At 36.8% G+C, this 20,128-nt stretch overlaps 1 pseudogene; it reads left to right on the forward strand.

The window, feature by feature from the left end:
• Positions 1-14,621: 14,621 nt before the first annotated feature.
• Positions 14,622-20,128, forward strand: part of LOC108527454 (zinc finger CCHC domain-containing protein 9 pseudogene) — a 21,169-nt pseudogene continuing 15,662 nt past the window's right edge.

Below are 20,128 nucleotides of genomic sequence, written 5' to 3' on the forward strand. Positions count from 1 at the left end.
TTTATGAGGGAGACCATTCTATAGAAAAGAAAAGTAAGCACAACAGATTAATTTACATATGAGCATCTATAAAACCCATGACTTTTAAACAACTCTAGAACCAGAATTTGTAGTTAAAAGCTAAAATAAGATTATAAATAAAATATTGTTGGTTTTCTGTACCGGGACACAACTCATTTGTAGTATGGCTCAAATGTGAGAAACTTGAAGGTAATTAGACTTTCTGCTTTCTAAGAAAGAAAATACTACAGTATTCTTTAGTCACAAAACCAATCTCTACGGGGTCCTGTTTGACTAGTTGACTTGAGTTTTAGATCTATGTTTAAGGATGCTGTGGTATTTTTTCCTTCTCATTAGGCTTACACTTTGTAGAATGCTCAGGTTCAAAAATAATGATTTTGTGAAGTAAATTTAATTCTACTTGAAGGAAAGTTTCAGTATAATTTATTTACTGTCTCCTAAACATAATTTCATTGGTCAGATGAACTATAACCGCAAAACATGAAAGTATTCTAAATCATCTAGAGCTGAAAAAGAATATTTGGTGATGAGTATTAGCAAATTCAGTTCAATTCAATGATAATGATTAAAGATCTACTGTGTGCAAAATACAGATTTTAGTATTGTGGGTGCACAGTTGACAAGATCTGGTTCCTGCTCTTGCCTTATTCCCAATCTATATAAAAATGATTAAAGAAATCATCTCAGTTCGTTACTGGTTGCCAGCTCTAATTTTACTGTTAGGTAAAAGGCTGTGAATCAGAACCTTAACTTTCAAAATATTAGATTATTAGATTATTATTATAGAAAGCTCTTGGATTTCTGGTTTCTTCCATCTTTCTGGAAGAGGTGATTATCTTTTTCTAAATGCAAACTGCAGAGCTATAAGAAGTGTGGGTTTAGATTTGCTCTGAAGGATGAATACATACCAGGAGAGGGCAATGCTAAATCAGTGGTAATTAATTAATGGTATTTTTTAAGGAGCTGGGGGCATTTTGGCTAAGAGACCATACACTAGTTTCCAAGTAAAAAGGGAACTTTCTGTTTATTGCACCTTGGCATTCTCCTGATATTTTCATATATTATGTATATGACTTCTATCTTTATGTGAAACAAGTGAATATATACAGATCTCATTATTGGCCTTGAAACTTGCTACCTTGGTGGTGAAACAAGGACTGACCAAGCTGAAGAAAACTTCAGCTCCTAATGGCTAAGAAGCTTGGATACTCACACTTAATTCTGCAGGCTGAACCTTACTCCATGGTTTTGTGGTTTCCAGGTGTGAAAAATCAATTATTAATAGCAAAGTAGGTCAGAGAAATGGGAGAAAAGGATGGGAAATGAAGGACAGCATGCAAGAGTCTTGCTTCTATTTTTTTGATCACCAGTTCTCTGGCTTTTTTCTTCCTTACATCTTACCTCCCTTTGTTAGGAACACATTCCACACTTGGTTTCACTGTGAAGACTCAAGAAAAGGGAAAACGTATTTTGACTATTGTTTGTCGAGTTATTCAGTATTGAACATACTTAACATATTCCCAACCTACAGATCACAAAAACACAAACAAGCAACAACAAAAAACACCAACAAATATCTATAACAACAAGCAAGTGCTAGTACAAACAAAAGTGATATAAATCGAGAGGGAAAATGATCCTGCTTTCTCTACTTGCCTTGCGTTCACCAAACTCTCTTTGCTGACCCTGAAGCTTCTTTCATTTTAAACTTAGAATTCTTGCAGGTTTAGTCCAAGTATGCAATTACCCTTGGCTGTGAGAGGTGGCTGAGCAGTTAGAAAAATGCTACCAAATAGGATGAAAGGTGAATTTGTACTTAAAAAGTTGGGTTGGAATCTAAAGCATACAATTGAGTCTTCTAGGAGATTATAGTGTAGTACTAATAAATATATTTTGTGAAAAAAATTGATGCAAGGTTTAAATAAACCAGATTTGACTTCTATAATAAATTTAGAAACTCTTTTACCAAAGCTCCTCATTGCAGGTTTTGGGGATAAAGGGTAGAGTGCTATAAATCTATTATTTAAAGAAAACTAAAATGAATTCTAGATGTTTCTGGTTAACAGTAAGCCTCTATTTTCCCTACATAACATATTTGACCATTGGCCCGTCAGAACAGTAGCTGCACTGATGTATTAGAGACCATTACAAATGTGAATTTACTTAGTTTAGCAGGAAGCCTAGATGACTGTTTAAATATTCCCTATACTGTTGTACCAAAATATAATTCTATGTCTACTGCTCCTTGTAGTCTATCCAAAGGCAACTGGGTGGCAGTATTCTGAAATATGCACACCAAAAATACACCATTTACAATTCATCAAGTTAAAGTAACCCAGTGATAATCTCGTGTGTGTGTGTGTGTGTTTGTATTTGTATTTCCTACTAATAGTATGCATTTTGCTTCCCTAAACATCCAAGATGCTTCAGAAAGAAGATTCTCTAACATCTTTTTCTATTCAGGAATTTTACTCCTCCACATCTGCCATGACCTTAGTCTTGAACACTCTTTTGAAAGTGTACAGATGTATTTGCATTAGCAAAATAATAGAAGGATTTGGTGTAGCTCACACATATAGGCTCTGATAAAGCTTTAATAATTTCCCCCTCGCATTTCAAATATTCTGAAATCGTGTATCTTTTTCAAAGACTGAAATAGGTTATTTGCATATGGAAGAGTGATAAAAAAAATTTTGATAAAGAAAATGTGGCTAGTTCATAATTGCTTTTAGTCCTTATAATCAAAAAATTAAACATTAGGATATTGTTTGAGACCCATTTACCATGAAATAAAATTATAAATATAGATGTGCTGGGGGTAAAAATTCTTGACAATGTAAGGGCTATTTACATGGCAGAAAGAAAAAGAAGAAGGCATATTAAGAATAGCCTTCACTGAAACATAAAACCATATTAAGTAGATGGTGCCAGAGTATCCAACGTTTTTAAGGTAAAGATTGATCAAGGTGAGAAAAAAAAAAAAAAAAAACTTCAGTCTCATCTTTTTGGGATAATCTTCAAGATATTGAGATAAAGTAGAAGAGTTAGATGAGTGCTTACAAATACAATGTGGCACTGTAAAGCAATATAATTTTAAAATACTGTGTTCAACTACTTATTTGTTGCTTCAGCTTGTTTTAATAAGAATCTTGAACATAATGATATCATTAACTATCCAGACATAGCATGTGAATGCTGGGTAAGCAGTCATACTCTGCAAAAAGCTGTCTTTCTCTTAAATATAGTAACACAGAATCAAATATCTTAGAAAACATATGCTGAAATTACATATGCACCATTGTATCTGATTAGAATGTGATTCTGTACAATAGCTACTTCTGATAAAAATGAGTCTAAAAGTTACCTTCCAAAATCAAGGTCCCTGCAATTCTTTCTCTTCTTTTGCAAGAAGAAATGTGAATTCCTAAAAGCTCTGTACATACTAGATAGGAAGCAGCTGGGACACCACTGTCTTCTCATGCTCCATCGGGATACAGAACAAGATACATCTGGCTGTATGAGAGAAAAAAGAAATCTTCTAGAATTAATGTAGCACACTGTCAATTAGGATTCAAATTTAGATGCTGAATGAAGCCTTCTCAAAACACATACCAGTTCACATCCTTCTGTTTCTTAAACTGCTGCCAACAGAACTTCCGAAATTTCAACCTTATTTGAGAAAACTATATAAATTGTATGTAAAATTATATAATTAAATTTTATAACATGCTTAGCAGTAAAGTGTAATACTGCTGTTCATTTTTTGTTTTGCCCAGGATTAAGAAAAAAGAAAAATAGAGAGGAACTTGCTGCAAGGCAGACAATAAATGAAGCTATTTTAATGAAATCACATGATATTGGAAAAATCTTTGTTTTGTAAATTTTGTTCTATGCAGAAAATGAGCACATCCATCTATCCCTTGCACCAAAAACAGAAAGGAAGGCCTATGAAAATCAGACCATGAAGTCTTATTTTTCATTATTTGGTCTAGTAATTTAATTTCATTTTCCAGATTATTAATGCTGCACTTTATTATATATTTGATGCTGAATTTCTGAATTTGACTTGTCCAAATGGCATCAATCCTGCCTCTATCTCATTGCCAGAAGTAGTGAATATATTGCTTTTCATCCTGATGAAAGGGAAGATTCAATGTTGTTTGAAGGAGAGGGGCTGATCTGTGTGGTGGCAGTAGAACATATTCCGATTGATGTCCTCTAACCTTGAAAACTTGCCAGAGCATCCACCTAGTTCAACCCTAGTTCACTTATGGTGGAAACCCATTATGGGCACCGTTAGCAACTATTGTGCCTATATATTAATCAGTCTAGTTCATCCCCTTACTTCTCAGCCCTTCCACGTTGAAAGAAGTAAAAAGTGGAACTCACCAATTGCTATTTAAGCACATTTGCTAGTTTTGTAAAGTCTATAGACTTCTAAGAGGAATATATGAAACCTCAAGTAAATATATTAAAACATGGACAAAATAAATATATTTATGATATGTACTTTTTATTGTAGTTACTATCAAATTTTAATCAAAAAATTTGTAATACTAGGGAAATCTCAGGTTTTACTAATGGAATTATGAAAAAATATTAATCTTAATACAATTTGTAAAATGCCTTAAAAGTTAGATGTTGAAATGGACTTCCAGGTCCTGTAGCTACTTCTATTAAAATTATCATAATAATATTTTATAAAATGAGAAAAGTAGTACAGTTTCTCTTTCCAGTTGCCCTGAAGCAGACTAACGGATGCTTGTAAAGATGTTTCTCAGCATAAATGGATTGTTAGAGAATGAACTTCAGTTAATTCTGACCTTAAAAAAATGTCATGTAGCTATGTATTTTCATCTGAAACATTTTCAAGAGTCTTGCAAACAAGTCACTCTAAAATAATTAATGACAATGTTTATGTGCTCAATTACATTTTGGTTTTTCAATACATATTCTTACCTTATGTGAAAGTAGATTGTATCCCTGGTTTTCATTTTTCAGCACATTTTCAGGTTTTCTAAGAGAAGTATAAAATCAAAATCTGTCACTACTGCTCAACATTTAGTTATGTAATCTGGAATTCAACTCTAAACAATATCGGGCAACTCATATAAGCAAGTGAATTATAGCCTAGGCATTGAAGTGTGTCTCTTTTTCATTCTACTCTTAAATCCCACTTAAAAGACCTGATAGTTTTATTATTATTAATATAAACTTTAAGAATGGAAATTTTCATAATATTGAAAATGCTTTAAAACTGCAGATTTTATATATATCTTTATAACAAAACATCATCCCATTTCTTATCAAAGACAAGTGCCAATATATATGGATAGATAGAATATTCGTCAGAAAATATATGCTACTAAAATAATCTCATCTATTAGCCAACATAGTTTTAATATTATCATTAAACTTTCATAAAACTCAATTTATCATAAATCCTGAGAGTGATTAGTAACTGTTATTTGAAAGCCATTTTAGTAATCATAGCAAGCACTAATATTAAGCAGTAAAAAATCAACAATTAGATAAATGTCAGAAATAAACCATGAGCTCTTAGAAATTAGTGGGATACCATTAGGCATTCATAAGATATAATAATTCAAAAGTAAAAATTATATGCTTTGTAGCTCAGAAAGTGCTTTCACCTATTTTCTCATTTGTGGAGCCGTGAAGTAATAGTAGGTATTTCAAATTCAAGCATCAGATATTTCATAAATAGTGCATATGCCTGTGTGTGGAATTATTGATGTTTTGAACCTATAAACAGGATAGAAAGGAAGAGATGCTGGGGAAACAACACTGGAGAAGAAAAAGAAGTAAATGGTAAAAGTGGAAAAAATGATTAGATTATGTTTATTTTAGAATAGATTCATTTAGTGACTATGAATTGAGGAACCTACTTAATGCCAGGCACTATTTGCAGCTCTGGATATACAGCAATGAACAAAACTTTTAAATCACGCCCACAAGATAAGGTAACCAACTCATCTCAGTTTGCACAGATGTTCCTGGTTTTAGTACTGAAAACCCTGTGTTCCAGAAACCTCGTAGTCTAGGGCAAATCAAGATGGTTGCTCACCATGATCAGAACCTCACTTTCTGGTAACTGTCATCTTGATTTCCAAATTCATATTAATATGTTTATCTCATTGTTAACGACAATGCAAGGTAGCACTGACCACAAGTAGCCAATGGCTAGTATACCTGTTTCCAACTGGGGCAAAGTTATGACAAGAACAAATTATAGTACTATCAAATTTCCTAGAATTATTTCTAGACCACACTCCTTGGAGTGCAACTGAAGTACCAAAAGCACAACTTGCCCTCAAGGAAAAGTTAGTGTCTGGGAATGTCAACAATCATAACTACCATTTGCAGGACACCTACGTATATAGTCTCTAGTTCTTACAAAGCCCTCTAAGGTAGGTATCATTATCTCCATTGTAAGGATAAAGACTTTGAGAGTAAACTCTCCCGTTATTGGGTAATAATGAGAAAGAAAACCTAAGATAAAAGAAGAGAATTGGAGCTTTCAGATGGCTGTAGAAAGTCTTATTTAAGCAATAGCATTTGTTTTTCAGAACAGAAAACTATTAATGCTCTCAGTATATTTTATTTCTTGTGTTCTATTGGATTATATTTTCCTGGAAACTGGCTTCTCTTTGGGGACACATTTTGGTAATCAACGCTAGTCTTATTCTTGTTCAGTCAAGTTTACTAATGAAATGGATAGGACAGCACCTTTGAAGCACTGGCTTGGTTAATGTGACAATGTTTGAACTATTTTTGTATTGACTATTATTGAATTTCATAGAGGAACTTCAAATTGAAGACGTTATGGATCAGCCAGCATTCAAAGATGAAAATAAATCAATCAACACTTTTTTATCATAATTATACAGTTTTAGATATTTTATTTTAGGGTTGCATTATGATTCACTTTTATATTCTAATCAAATGTCATTGATGGATATCCCTGAATACCACAGTAGCTAAACCAGCATATTCCAGTCCCTTTCCATAAGAAAATAAAATTATCTTTCCTAACTTCAATAGTTCTTTAACATCTCATTATGTACATTGTTTTTATGAAGTCAGTAGAATCATCCAATTCATCCTTCTTAGAATACAACACACTATTTAAAGTTGTCTAAACTTCTTAAGCGGTAACCATTAGGCAGCAACCATTTTGCACTTGCCAAGTAGCTAAAAAAACAGAAAAAACATAAGACGTGCCCCTAAAAGCAAGACATTTAACTTCTGAAAGTTGGAGACTCAAATAAACAGTACTAAATTTTAAAAATCAAATTATCCCAACTGAGTGCTCCTGACAAATTTAAGTCCCTTCAGTATTGGTTAGTTATTTTTTATATTTAGTAAAAGCATTACCTTTGGTAAATAATAATTGCAACCAAAGTAAAAATATTGCCATAATAATAAATGGAAACATGAGAGAATTAACTGGTTAATATGGATTAGCATTGCAATACGGTAGAAAAGCTTTCCACGTAAAGAAATACGTGACAGACTTGAGAATGGAACACTAGTTGTAGAACTTTTAATACGAAATGAGTAGATTAGTTTTAAATACTTGACCCAATTCAGTGTCACTTCATTTGTAAGTACATTCATTCATTTATTCATGGAACATTTATTGAGTGTTTTTGCTATGCCAACAATAAAGTTATTGTTAATACAAAAATAAGGGACACAGCTTTTGCCTTCAAGGAGTTAACAATATTGCAAATACAATATGATGAACTGAATGGAAGAGGTAGCACATATTATATAAGCAGACAGAAGGGAAAGAGACCTGGGCTGTGTAGTTGGAAGATGGAGAATCATATTTGTTTTTTATATGAATAAAAGCAAACTAGATTGTGTCCTACTGGATGAATAGGAGTTAGCCAGGTGGTAGAAGGTGATATATCACTTTTCCCAGAACAAATACAGCAAAGTCAAGGAACAAGCAACATCATGATGATAGACAACTGCAAGTGGCTTCATGTTTCTATAATAGAACTAAACATTCAATTTGGAGATTGCTAAAGACAAAACAAAGATAGTGATTTAAGGCACTGTATATGGCATGTTGACCCTATTAAATGTAACTTATGGATAATGATGAAATATTAACATTTTCTAAATGGTTGTGTGGCATTGATAATATATTTGAGCTTTGAATGGGTTACTAGCACGGCAGAAGAAAAAAATTTAAGATTAAAAAGACTAGGTCAGAGAGAAATCCATATTGGAGATTGTTTTACTATCATAATGGAGAGATAATTGGTGGAAGGTCCAATTAAAATACAATAAACCGAGTTAGCTAGACTTGTTTTCTCATTGTATGATGAGAGGAAGAGAAGGAAACAAGGTTTCTTATATTTGTTGACTAGTGGAAATAATGGAAAATCAGCAGGTAAGGGGTGATTAGAAGATAATGTTTATAGTTAGTTGAAAAAAAGTTGTTCCAGGTGAAGATTGGGAAAGGAAGTATTGCAGGACTTTTCCGTAATTCATCTAAAGACAGAGTTCTTGTCCATCCCATGGCCCTGAAAATGTAAGCTTGCAGATGGTTTAAAGGGTGAGTAAAGCAGGGTTTTATTGGGTGAAAAGAAAAAAAGAACCAGGGTGCGGGGAGTTGGGGTGAAAACAGAGACTCTCACAAGCCAGAGTCCCTCTGCTAGGGCGCTTCCTGCCAGGTAGTTGGAATCTCAGGTTCCATACAGGAAGACGAGGGGCCAGGTTCAGGCTCCTCTCTGCTGCAAACATCATGAACTTCCCAGGGCTCCACCTCAGTGGGCAGGCTGGTTGGGGTTTCTTCAGGGACCTCCCTCCCACCTGGCTGTCTCATTCCCTCCTCTAAAGAACTATATCTAACTGCCGTTAGATTATGGATAAGGACAAAGACCGATCTTAACTGCTTCCTGCTGACAGGGTGCTGTTTGGGGAAACAGCCATCCCCAGAGGCCTATATAAGGGTTCCTGACAAAGGGGGCCATTGTCAGAGGCTTCGGTTGCATGAGAGTTTGGCGTTTGATGGCCTGAAGGCAAGAACAGACAAACTGGGTTATTAGAAAACGTATCAAAACAAAACAAGGGGAGGGGTAAAGACAGCTCAAAATTTCTGAGGTCTTTTACCAGTTTACACAGGGAGATGGAGGCCAATAGCTGACTGGTAAAAAAAACTTTACCCCATTGCTGGCATGTTGGGTTTTGGGGTTCCCATCTCCTGAGCTCAATATTAAACCAACCAGTTTAAGGTTTAGGAAATTAACTCTCCAGTTTGGAGGATGCATCTGAGGGGATTGTCTCATAGTATGGAGACATAATTACCTATTAGGAATAGAGGACCAAGGAGGAGAAAGGAATAAAAAGAAAGCATTTTTTTCAAAGGAGTCCCAAAGGTTCAGAATGCATTCTAAAGGGGTACAGACTGAAGATGAATGACTACCCTTCTAGAAAGAGGGGAGCAGGTAGCCCTGGTTCCCTTCAGTTCTTAGGAGATACCTGGGGTATGCAAGGGAGACAAGGAAGAGTGTCCTCTTTCCCTTCTTCCGACCTTGCATCCCCGAGTTTCAGTGACCTTGGCAGGTGCTGCCATGAATGTTAAAGCGGCTTGCACCCATGAAGCAGGGGGGTCTAGATAGCAGGAATCATCTGCTCCCACCTAGGTCTCTTTTCCACCTACTGTCAGAAGCCTTGGAGTTCCCTAGACCTCATTTATGCCATGGATATTAACGTGGTCTTTATCCAAGAAACAGGAAACTTGGGGTTGGCTTAATCAGTGGGAATCAGCCTCACTCACCTGCACTGTGCCTTTTAACCTATCGTTGTCTTTGCTTCTGGATCCTTCAGATCCAGTTTTCCTTCCTGGGACTTTGACTTGAAGCTTGGAATTGAGTTTGGGACAAAAATGTGTCTCAAGAGGGGTTGCATGAACTTCTTATCATAAGCTGAATGGTAAGGTGAAAATGTGGAACTGAGTCCTCCTCCAACAAGGGAGAGGGAAGGATGTCTTGTGACACATCCAGATAACTGGCTGCTATAGTTATGCTTGCTAGAATTTGGGTGCATGGTGCTTTGCTTTGGTTAGCTCCCTTGGTCTTACTTTACCAAAAGGAAACTACTGAGTAATTGGTATCATATTTATTCCCATCACCTGGAAAGATTTGCAGGCTAATTGCTCAGAACTAGAATACTGGTCCATATTTCATCATTACCCATGCCTTTTGTTCTTTCTGAGCTACAGCCAGAGATTGCTGGTTGGTTCACAGGAACAATCAGGGTTAGTCTAAAATGTAGGCAAGAAACTTAAAAACAACGAGTTTAGAATTTAATGACAAATATATAAGTTTTGAAGCATGATTTGTTTCTCTGCAGACATCATGGTTGTTAGAAAACAAATTATGATAGGACTGAGTGGTTTTCAAAATAGTCTTTAGTCTTATACTTGGCCTGATTATTTGCATAAAGTGCAGCAAGAGCAATTATTTCTACATAGGGCTTTTGGATTGGCTTTGATGGAATTCTGTTCCACAAGGAATCTCAGATAAGACCGTTTAAAGCGGAGCCCAGGCATGGGTTTGCGTTCTTAAATACCTGTGAGTTGGGTGATCCTCTCCCCTTAAGGTCCCAAGATAAACTTGGAGCCCTTGCACCTGTTAGAAAGTGAAATTGTTTACTGACCACAGGTGAGGAACCCTGCATAGGGACTGTGTAGCCAAGGGTATGAGGCCAATTTCTGCACTGGGCTTTTATTGGCTCTGCAAGTGGAGATTGACTCCTTAAAGCAAAGCATACCCTTCCAGTCAAAGCCTTGGTAAAATAACCATTTTCTTCAATTGTGTTCTGTCGCAAAAGAAAAATGGATTCTTATTGCACTGATGCAAATATTGCCATAAATTAAGAATACTCACAGAAAGTCTCCAAATTTTAGAGGAACGAGGCAGAGAGAAAAAAACATGCCCCAAATTTTGTCCACAGGAGTATACCTTACTTAATTATTAAAGGCCGTAAATAGTTCAAAATAAGTTTCATTGACTTTGAAAACCAAAACAAGGATTAGCAATATTCCAAGCAAAAGTCAAAAAGATTTGCTCAGCTTCCTGAGTTCAGTCAATTTAGTTAAATCTTGTTTTGCTTGATATTCGTGAACATTTCAGCTCTTTATGAGTCCTGTACATTTTCCTTTATTCCAATGTCACAATCTCCAAAGTTATCAGAAACCTAATTGTCTCAAACACGATCAGAAATTGTATCTGAGAGCACCTGTCAGGGTCTTTTTTTCTTTCTTTTTTTTTTTTTTTTTTGAGACAAAGTCTCATTCTTTGCCCAGGCTGGAGTGTACAATGTTGTGATCTTGGCTCACTGCGAACTCTGTCTCCTGGGTTCAAGTGGTTTTCCTGCCTCATCCTCATGAGTAGCTGGGATTACAGGTGCACGCCACCACACCAGGCTATTTTTGTATTTTTAGCAGAGATGAGATTTCACCAAGTTGGTCAGGCTGGTCTTGAACTCCTGACCTCGTGATCCAGCCACCTCAGCCTCCCAAAGTGCTGGGATTACAGGTGTGAGCTACTGCGCCTAGCCTAAGATATCCATGCTGCCAACATCTTGGCCTTGATCTTTTAGCCTCCAGCACTATGAGCAAATAATTTGTTGGTTAAGCCACACAGTCTGTGGTCAGAGTCTAATAGCCTATTATAAACCATTTTTTGAAATGGATTAAAACCAAACAACAATTGTCTATGAATAGCAAAATGTCCAGGGTAGTTACAGTTAGAAACACAATTGACAAATAAGTTTGGTTATCTCCGTGTTACAATAATTTAACATAACAACTTTAATTATGATTGATGGCATATACTTAGACATTAGAATTTTAGAAATACTACATAGTTTAGGAACATATATTATCACTATTCACCAAGATATAAAACTAAAGAAGATTGAGCATTATTTTAGCAATACCATGTACCTAAACATGTCAAATTTGCCTCTCTTCTCTGGACAGTTCAGGGGCCCCCTGAAGTATTCAAAAAGCCATGTGTCAGGAAAGACAATTTTTTTTTTTGAGACGAAGTCTCACTCTGTCCCCCAGGCTGGAGTGCAGTGGCATGATCTCGGCTCTCTGCAAGCTTCGCCTCCCGGGTTCATGCCATTCTCCTGCCTCAATCTCCTGAGTTGCTGGGACTACAGGTGCCCACCACCACGCCCAGCTAATTTTTTGTATTTTTAGTAGAGACATGGTTTCACCGTGTTAGCCAGGATGGTTTTGATTTCCTGACCTCGTGATCCGTCCGCCTCTGTCTTCCAAAGTGCTGGGATTACAGGCGTGAACCACCGCGCTGGGCCAGGAAAGACAATTTTGAAGCTGAAGTTTGATTCTGAAAAGGCTGTTAAATGTTATAGGTTTAAAATACTTGATATTATGAAATAGAATTCCGGATTACCATAAGTTATTTATTTTGCCAAAATGATGATTCAGAAATTTAAAAGCAAACCCTTTTATAACCCTTTATGAATTTTGCTAAAAAGCAGATTAGCACCTTAGGAAAACCTTGTTATGCTTTTATTTCAATGTTCAATTTACAGAAAACTATAAATACCTTTTATTGAAATTAATCAATATTTTACACAGATAGCCTCTTCTGGAAGATTCACTTCCACCATTCTTCCACCACTTCTTTGAACCTTCAGCTTTTTCCTATTTTAACTTAAAACCATCCTTTTAGTTTACATTTCCATGTCTCCTTAACTTTTTGCTTAAAAACACATTTTATTGTTGTTACACACCTTGCATGTAAATCTAGCTCTAGGAGTTTCAGTAACTCCTAGCAATTTTTAACTTTAAGGTAAAATTTGGTAAGTTGCTTTAATTGTGTGCTAACTGCAGCCAAGGTTTGCCTTCTTAGTTAAGAGTGGTTAGTTCCATCTGTCCCCAGGTCTCAGCAATTGTGAAGCCGCCAAGTCAAATAGTTCTCAAAATTCAAAAAGCAGTTTGTAACCTTAAAACACTTCACAAACCTTGCATGTGATCTCCATTTTACTAATAGTTTTTAGGGCTGTTTTTATTTCTGAAAGATTAAAGTCAGGGAACTGAAAGTTACCACAGATTTTATCTTCCCTTTAAACAATATTAGATCCAAGTGCTTATCTTTCTTCAGGCCAAATTAATTAGAGCTCTTTTGACAGACATTACACACAGACAGGCAGAAAAAAAAAAAAAAAAAAAACCAGTCGCTGGGTGGGGCACTTTAAGAGACAGGGCTAGGCAGCCAGGTGCAGTAGCTCATGCCTGTTAATCCCAGCTCTTTGGGAGGCCAAGGTGGGCAGATCACCTAAGGTCAGGAGTTCAAGACCAGCCTGGCCAACATGGTGAAACCCCTATTAAAAATATAAAAATTAGCTGGGCATGGTGGCAGGCATCTGTAATCGCAGCTACTTGGGAGGCAGATGGTTTGCGTGAGCCGAGATCATGGCCTACTGCACGTCCACCTGCAGCCACCAGAGTGAAACTCCATCTCAAGAAAAGAGAAAGAAAAAAAAAAAAAAAAAAAGAAAAGAAAGAAAAAAGAAACAGGGCTAAGACAACATACTTGCAGACATCTAAGCTGGGGGCGGGCCTCATCCCCTCCAGGCAGTATTGCTAACCTAAGCCTTGCCAAGCAGCTAACCAGCCAATGCCCTCAGGATGTAAACACAAGGATAGAAGCTTGATTTCACAACAAAAACTTTGTCAGAGAATACGGTTATAGTTGGCCTAGTAAACATCTTCTACAACAACAATAAAAAAAAAACTCTTAAAAGTTAGTTTGGCTGACAGGGTAGAGAAGGCACAGAGAAAAACAGAGAAACAGTCTTAAAAGTGCAACCTCCTTAATTCTTATGCAAGGCTTCCTCCACACCAGGGAGACAAGTTTAGCTTATGTACTGTCTGAGAGTTTAAAACCCCTTGGACAGGGAAGCGGGAAGGCTGGGCAGCCTACAGGGGCTGGGAACGCAGCCCCAGCTGGCTGTGAGGACCCGTAAAGGTCCATGAGTCCCCAGCCCCAGTAAAGGGAGCGAGGAGCGAAGGGAGCTGCTGGTTATCCGGTGGGTCCCAAAAAAGGAAGAAAAGGCCAATGAACACCGGCCCGGGAGCTACGCGAGGTGGAGGCATGGCTTCCCCCACACTCAGAAGCTTGAAGATTAAAAGGCTGAGAAGCAACAGTGAGAAGCTTTGAGTCTCCCTTCTCTCAGGGCTTCCTAGAGCCTCCAGACGTTACAGAAAAATGTTGCATCGACTTTTCCTTTAGTTCTATCTAAGAATGGGGTTCTCGTCCATCTCATGGCCATGAAAATTTAGGCTCGCAAGACCAGTTTTAAAGGATGAGTAAAGACAGATTTTATGGAAGGAAAAAAGAAAAAAGAGAGGGAAACAAGTAACTCTCTCAAGGCCAGAGTACTCGCTAAAGCACTTCCGGCCAGAGGGTTAGAATCCCAGGTCCACACAGGAAGCAGGAGGGGCGCCAGGCTCAGGCTCACCCTGCTGCAAACATCCTGACCTTCCTAGGGCTCCACTCAGCGGGCAGGCTGGTTGGAGTTACTCCATGGACCCTCTCCCACGGGCTGTCTCAGAAGGTAAAGCTAAATTTTAATGATATGGAGTTTGGATCTATGGGAATTCTAGTAGACGTTGTCCCAGTAGGAAAGCCTTGTCTGGGCTGTAAATATGAATCTCCACAGTCATCAATATAAAATTTGTAGTGAAAACAGTGGGCTGAAATCACCTACTATTGCAATACAGCTATTTCAGTGGAAAAGCAAGAACTGTGAGAAATAACATTCATACGATGTGAAGAGGAAGAGAAAAACATTAATTAAACAGCCACTAAAGAAATATTTTTGTTGGTTTCACTGTAGGTAAGGCCGCTACATGCTAGGCCCTGAGGTTATCTCTGTAAATAGAATCCTAGGCCAGAAACAGAAAACAGGTGACAAAGATAATTAATTTGCAGCGGCGTTAACGGCTCTAAGGGTAAATTGCAGGGTAGATGATACTGCAAAGGGAATTTTCTTTTAAAGTAGTGGAACTAGAGAAATTACGTGGTACTTGAATGTTATTAGAAGAAGATACAGGACAATGCGAAGTTGCCAGTCTAAGGAATTTATAAACTTTTATTCTATAGGTAATAAGGTCATGGAGAAGAAAAATAGATATGAATCCAAATTCATAGCAAAATGTGGTTATGAAGAATTCAATGGAGGAATCAGTGAATTATAAATCTCTAGCTGGGACTGAAGAAATAAGAAGATGCCTTAAGTAAATATATAAGGAACCTTTGGTATTTTTCTGACCTATATCACACCAGTCAGCCCCACAATTACTATGCAATAAATGAGAATTTTCTGAAGATCACAAACTCATGATATCACATTCAGACTGGTTTACTGTGGCTTGAAAAAATAGAAAGCCGAGATGCCTTTGATAAGTTTCCTAAATAGGCTAACTAATCCATTTTAGAGGTTCTTTTCATTCCTTATATATAGTACGTATTGTTTTTAATGGAAGAACCATGAAAACAGGAAATTCAAAATCTACAAAGTCCCACTATGAAGAATGAAGTTAGGTTAAATCATCTAAGCTAAATAACTTACATTAATTGATGTATAATACACTCAGAGAAAAATTGCAGTTGCAGTTTCCAATGCAGTCAGCATAAGAAATATATATGAATAGAAGAATGTAGGCTTTATACTTTGTGATTAGACCGACTGAAGAGAAATTCAAGGAAAGTAATGGATGACTGCAGTATGAAATAAATAAAACTCTGGAGACCAAGATTACAGGTTAACCATTTTGCTGTGAACACCAAGCGACACAACGAAGGAAGTGAGAGTAATACACACCTCTGCCATCTCAGGGGCCCGTCACCCCAACTGTTAGGTGACATCATGTGTTTATTAATCCAAGGCTTGAAGCTTTTTAAAATGCTTTGGTATTTGTTTTTAAAAAAAAGTATTAAAATTGGTAATTGACCATGTTTCAATTTTTTTTTATAAATATTCTCCATAAGCTGTCTGCTTATGGCTGGCCATTGCAAAACCTAGCAGTATATATTTATTACAGCCAATAGTAATTTACTTATATATTAATAAGTAACATTTTGAAAACATGGAAAGAGCTGGGAACCTTCTGGGGTCATGATAACTGGGTTATTTTTGCTTGTAGTGCAGGTCAGAGGAACATGTCCTATGCTAATCCAATTAAGGCATATGAAATAAAATAGGTCATGAGCAGATAACCGTACTGGATCAACATAATAAATGTCAGAATTGGGTGGGGGCACAGAGGAAAAGCAAAAAATAATAAGTTTTGGCCGGCGTGTGGGGGCTCACACCTGTAATCCCAGCACTTTGGGAGGTCGATGGCGGGGGATGCACGCAGGCTCAGGAAGATCAAGACCCATCCTGGCTGACATGAGTGGAAACCCCCGTCTCTACTGAAAAAAAAAAAGTACAAAAAATTTGTCCGGGGGCCATGGTGCGTGATCCTGAGTCCCCAGCTACTCAGGAGGCTGAGGCTATGGAGATGGTGTGAACCTGGGAGGCGGAGCTTGCAGTGAGCGCCAAAGGTTTCCCACTGCACTCCAGCCTGGGCAACAGTGCCAAAGACTCTGTCTCAAAAAAAAAAAAAAAAAAAAAAAAAAAAAGAATAAAGATGTTTTTAGTCACACACAGAATCTTAAAATCACCGTCTTTCAATCTGTAAGTCTGATAATTAATGGTTTGGATTCTACATCAGTTTCCTTCTGGTTCTTTCATTGGATGATTACTAGCACAGTATCCAGGAGGAAGATTATCACCATTCATTACAAGCTTTCTGAGTATGTTACAATATTAGAATTTAGATAGGTTTTCTTTCTGGAGTTTAAAATGTAGAGTTTCTATATTTTAATTGATTACTTAGAATTTGGTAAGCACCTGTCCTATGTCTGTTTGTATCCAGTGAATCAAGTATGTATAGTTTTTGCTTTTACCTTTACTTGGGTCCTAGAAACATAAGCACAAACATGTTCGCAGACAAATTATTTTTATAGTTTCTTGTTTTATTTTATACCTCGAAACTTTTGTTCAGCTGTCCCATGGCTATGGAAAATATTGTACTTTAAAAATATTTACCTGTTGCCTTTAAGCCTATTGACAGATTCTATCTTTACACAGCCATACTTTCCTTGAATGAATCCACACCCTAAGTTTGCCCATTTGTCATTTTGAAACAGGAACAGCAGGGAAAGGGGTAGAACACCATCAAACCATTACATCTTTTCTAACTCCAACTATTCACTTTTCCATTTTAAATATTTTAAACATTTTAAAATAGTATTTTAGTAGCCATTCAGACACTAGATACAATATTTTAGCCTTTGTTTTGAGTTCCAAATTTCCATTAAAATTTTGACTTTTAAAACTGCATGACTCTAATATTTTCGTGAGTATATACATGTGTGGACATAAATCCCCCATGTACTTCTTCCACACTTATATTCTCCTTTCTTTTGCTACTGCCAACACACATTTTATAAAAGTTTTTTAGTGAATGTGTAGGACAATAGTTTTTCTCTTCTAGTAGTTTTATGGTTTAAAACTCTCAGTTATATGTTCTTTATTGTTTATTAATTTTTCCACCTGCTTCTGAAAGATTCAAAATATCAAAGTTATAATGGTACTGACTTTAAAATCACATTATTCATTAATATAGTTTTCCTTTTGAAAGAGACAGTTGTTTCTCAATATGTCATTTGTGTATCTACATCATTGGTAATAATACTTATTCATTATAATATTAATAACATTGTTATAGCTAGCATTTATTGAATTCTCAGGTCAGACCACTCTTAGGTTTATAAATTTGATTTTACATTCCTCAACTTTTCCAACTGTCCTCAATATTAAGACTAAGCACTATAAGAAAAATGAAGGATGAGTCTGAAGATTCCACCCAAGGTAGGAAAATGAGGACCAGAGGTACATACTATTTTATTTCCCTTCTCCAATGCCTATCCTTCAGAAGTAGAAACTCTGTTATACATTCTGCTTACATAAAACCACCCTTTTATTAAATCTTGCTTAATAAATGTCTCTTAAAGAACTGAAAAAAACAGTTAATGAATCCATAACATAATTTTACACATCCTTTCTTAGGTTCATAAAAGAGAACATGCTCTACAAAGGTTAATCTCACACACACACACACACACACACACACACACACACAAAATGTGGTCCTAAACTATTTCTGTGTCTTGGAAAATGTGTCTCAGAGTTGCAGAATCCTTTCAGTGACCTGAAATAGAGACCTTGACAATGTAGCCCTGAACATCCATTATGAATGTAAAAGGAATAAATGTAAAAAGCAGAGTTTGTAATTCTTGCAATGTTGATGCCAAGTTCTCCTCTGTTCACAGTATTTCTAATGACTATCTTAGTAAACAGAGCTGACTTAATATGTGCTCTTGGGATTTCACCTCCTGCCCTCAATCATATTTCTGCCAAGTTGTATGTTTTTTAGTGTGAAGACTCTTAGAAAATATCTAATATGATGCAGTTTACAGAGTTTTCAGTTCACTTTTTTTTTCCCCTCTAGATTGTGGGGGTCTTGAGAGATGGAAAAAGGAATTACATTATTGTAAAACATAAAGGGGTCTCATGTAAAGATTCAAGAAATGTTAAAGTAAAATGCATGCGTCACTTAGTAAATACACCAGAATCACATTAATGCATTTGAAAGAAAACTTTTGCAAAACTTAGATGTCTTTGTTGCAGGCCTTCAGGCTCCTACTCTTTACTCATCTTTTCCCTGAAACTACTTTTTAAAAGTCAGGTTTCAAGAGGCAGAATTTCACTTTTAAATGATTTAATTAAATTAGGGGTTTGCAAACTATTAGCTACCTACCAAAGACCACTGCTAGTAAATAAATTTATTGGAACACAGTCATGCCCATTTGTTTATGCAATATCTATGGTTGCTTTAATGCTGTAATAACAGAGTTGAGTAGTTGCAACTGAGATTGTATGCTTCAAAAAGTCTAAAATAGGTTGGGCATGGCGGCTCATGCCTGTAATCCTAGCACTTTGGGAGACCGAGGCGGGTGGATCACCTGAGGTCAGGAGTTGGAGACCAGCCTGGACAATACGGTGAAACTCCATCTCTACTGAAAATACAAAAATCAGCTGGGCGTGGTGGAGTGCGCCTGTAATCCCAGCTACCTGGGAGACTGAGGCAGGAGAATCGCTGAAACCCGGGAGGCACAGGCTGCAGTGAGCCAAGATTGCACCACTGCACTCCAGCCTGGGCTACAGAGCGAAACTCTGTCTCCAAAAAAGAAAAAAAATTCTAAAATATTTACTATTTGACTCTTTATAGAAAATTTGCCAACACTTTGTGTAGAAGATGGAAACTAATTAGTCTCTCCAATTATAAGCAATTATTAACATAGTATTAAATAATTTGTAATAGTTGGGCTTTGAAGTCCCATATCTGCATTCTTTAAGAATACCTTCCTTCAGCTGGGCACAGTGGCTCATACCTGTAATCCCAACACGTCGGGAGGCCGAGGCAGGCAGATCACCAGATCAGCCAATCAAGACCATCCTGGCCAACATGGTGAAACCCCACCTCTACTAAAAATACAAAAATGAGCTGGGAGTGGTGGTGCATGCCTGTAATCCCAGCTACTCGAGAGGCTGAGGCAGGATAATTGCTTGAACCCAGAAGGTGGAGGTTGCAGCGAGCCAAGTTTGTGCCATTGCACTCCAGCCTGGTGACAGAGCGAAACTCTGTCTCAAAGAAAGAAAGAATTTTAAAAAAAGGATACCTTCCTTCCACTAGCTACACTGCTTGTTTGTAATTATAGACTAAAACAGCATGGTATTTATGAGCAAGTAAAATTTCACATTGGACACTACTCTGTGACTTAAAATACTGTCTTTGAGATTCCTTCAGCACTTCTTTGGTTGCAGAATTTATTACCACCTTCAGTATTTTTAATTGTATCTGAGTGAATTAACAAGAATCTCATAAAAGAAATATAGCCAATGAGCTTTTAGAAAGCTT

This window comes from Rhinopithecus bieti, unplaced genomic scaffold (genome assembly GCF_001698545.2).
Source record: "Rhinopithecus bieti isolate Rb0 unplaced genomic scaffold, ASM169854v2 scaffold_388, whole genome shotgun sequence".
Lineage (NCBI taxonomy): Eukaryota > Metazoa > Chordata > Mammalia > Primates > Cercopithecidae > Rhinopithecus > Rhinopithecus bieti.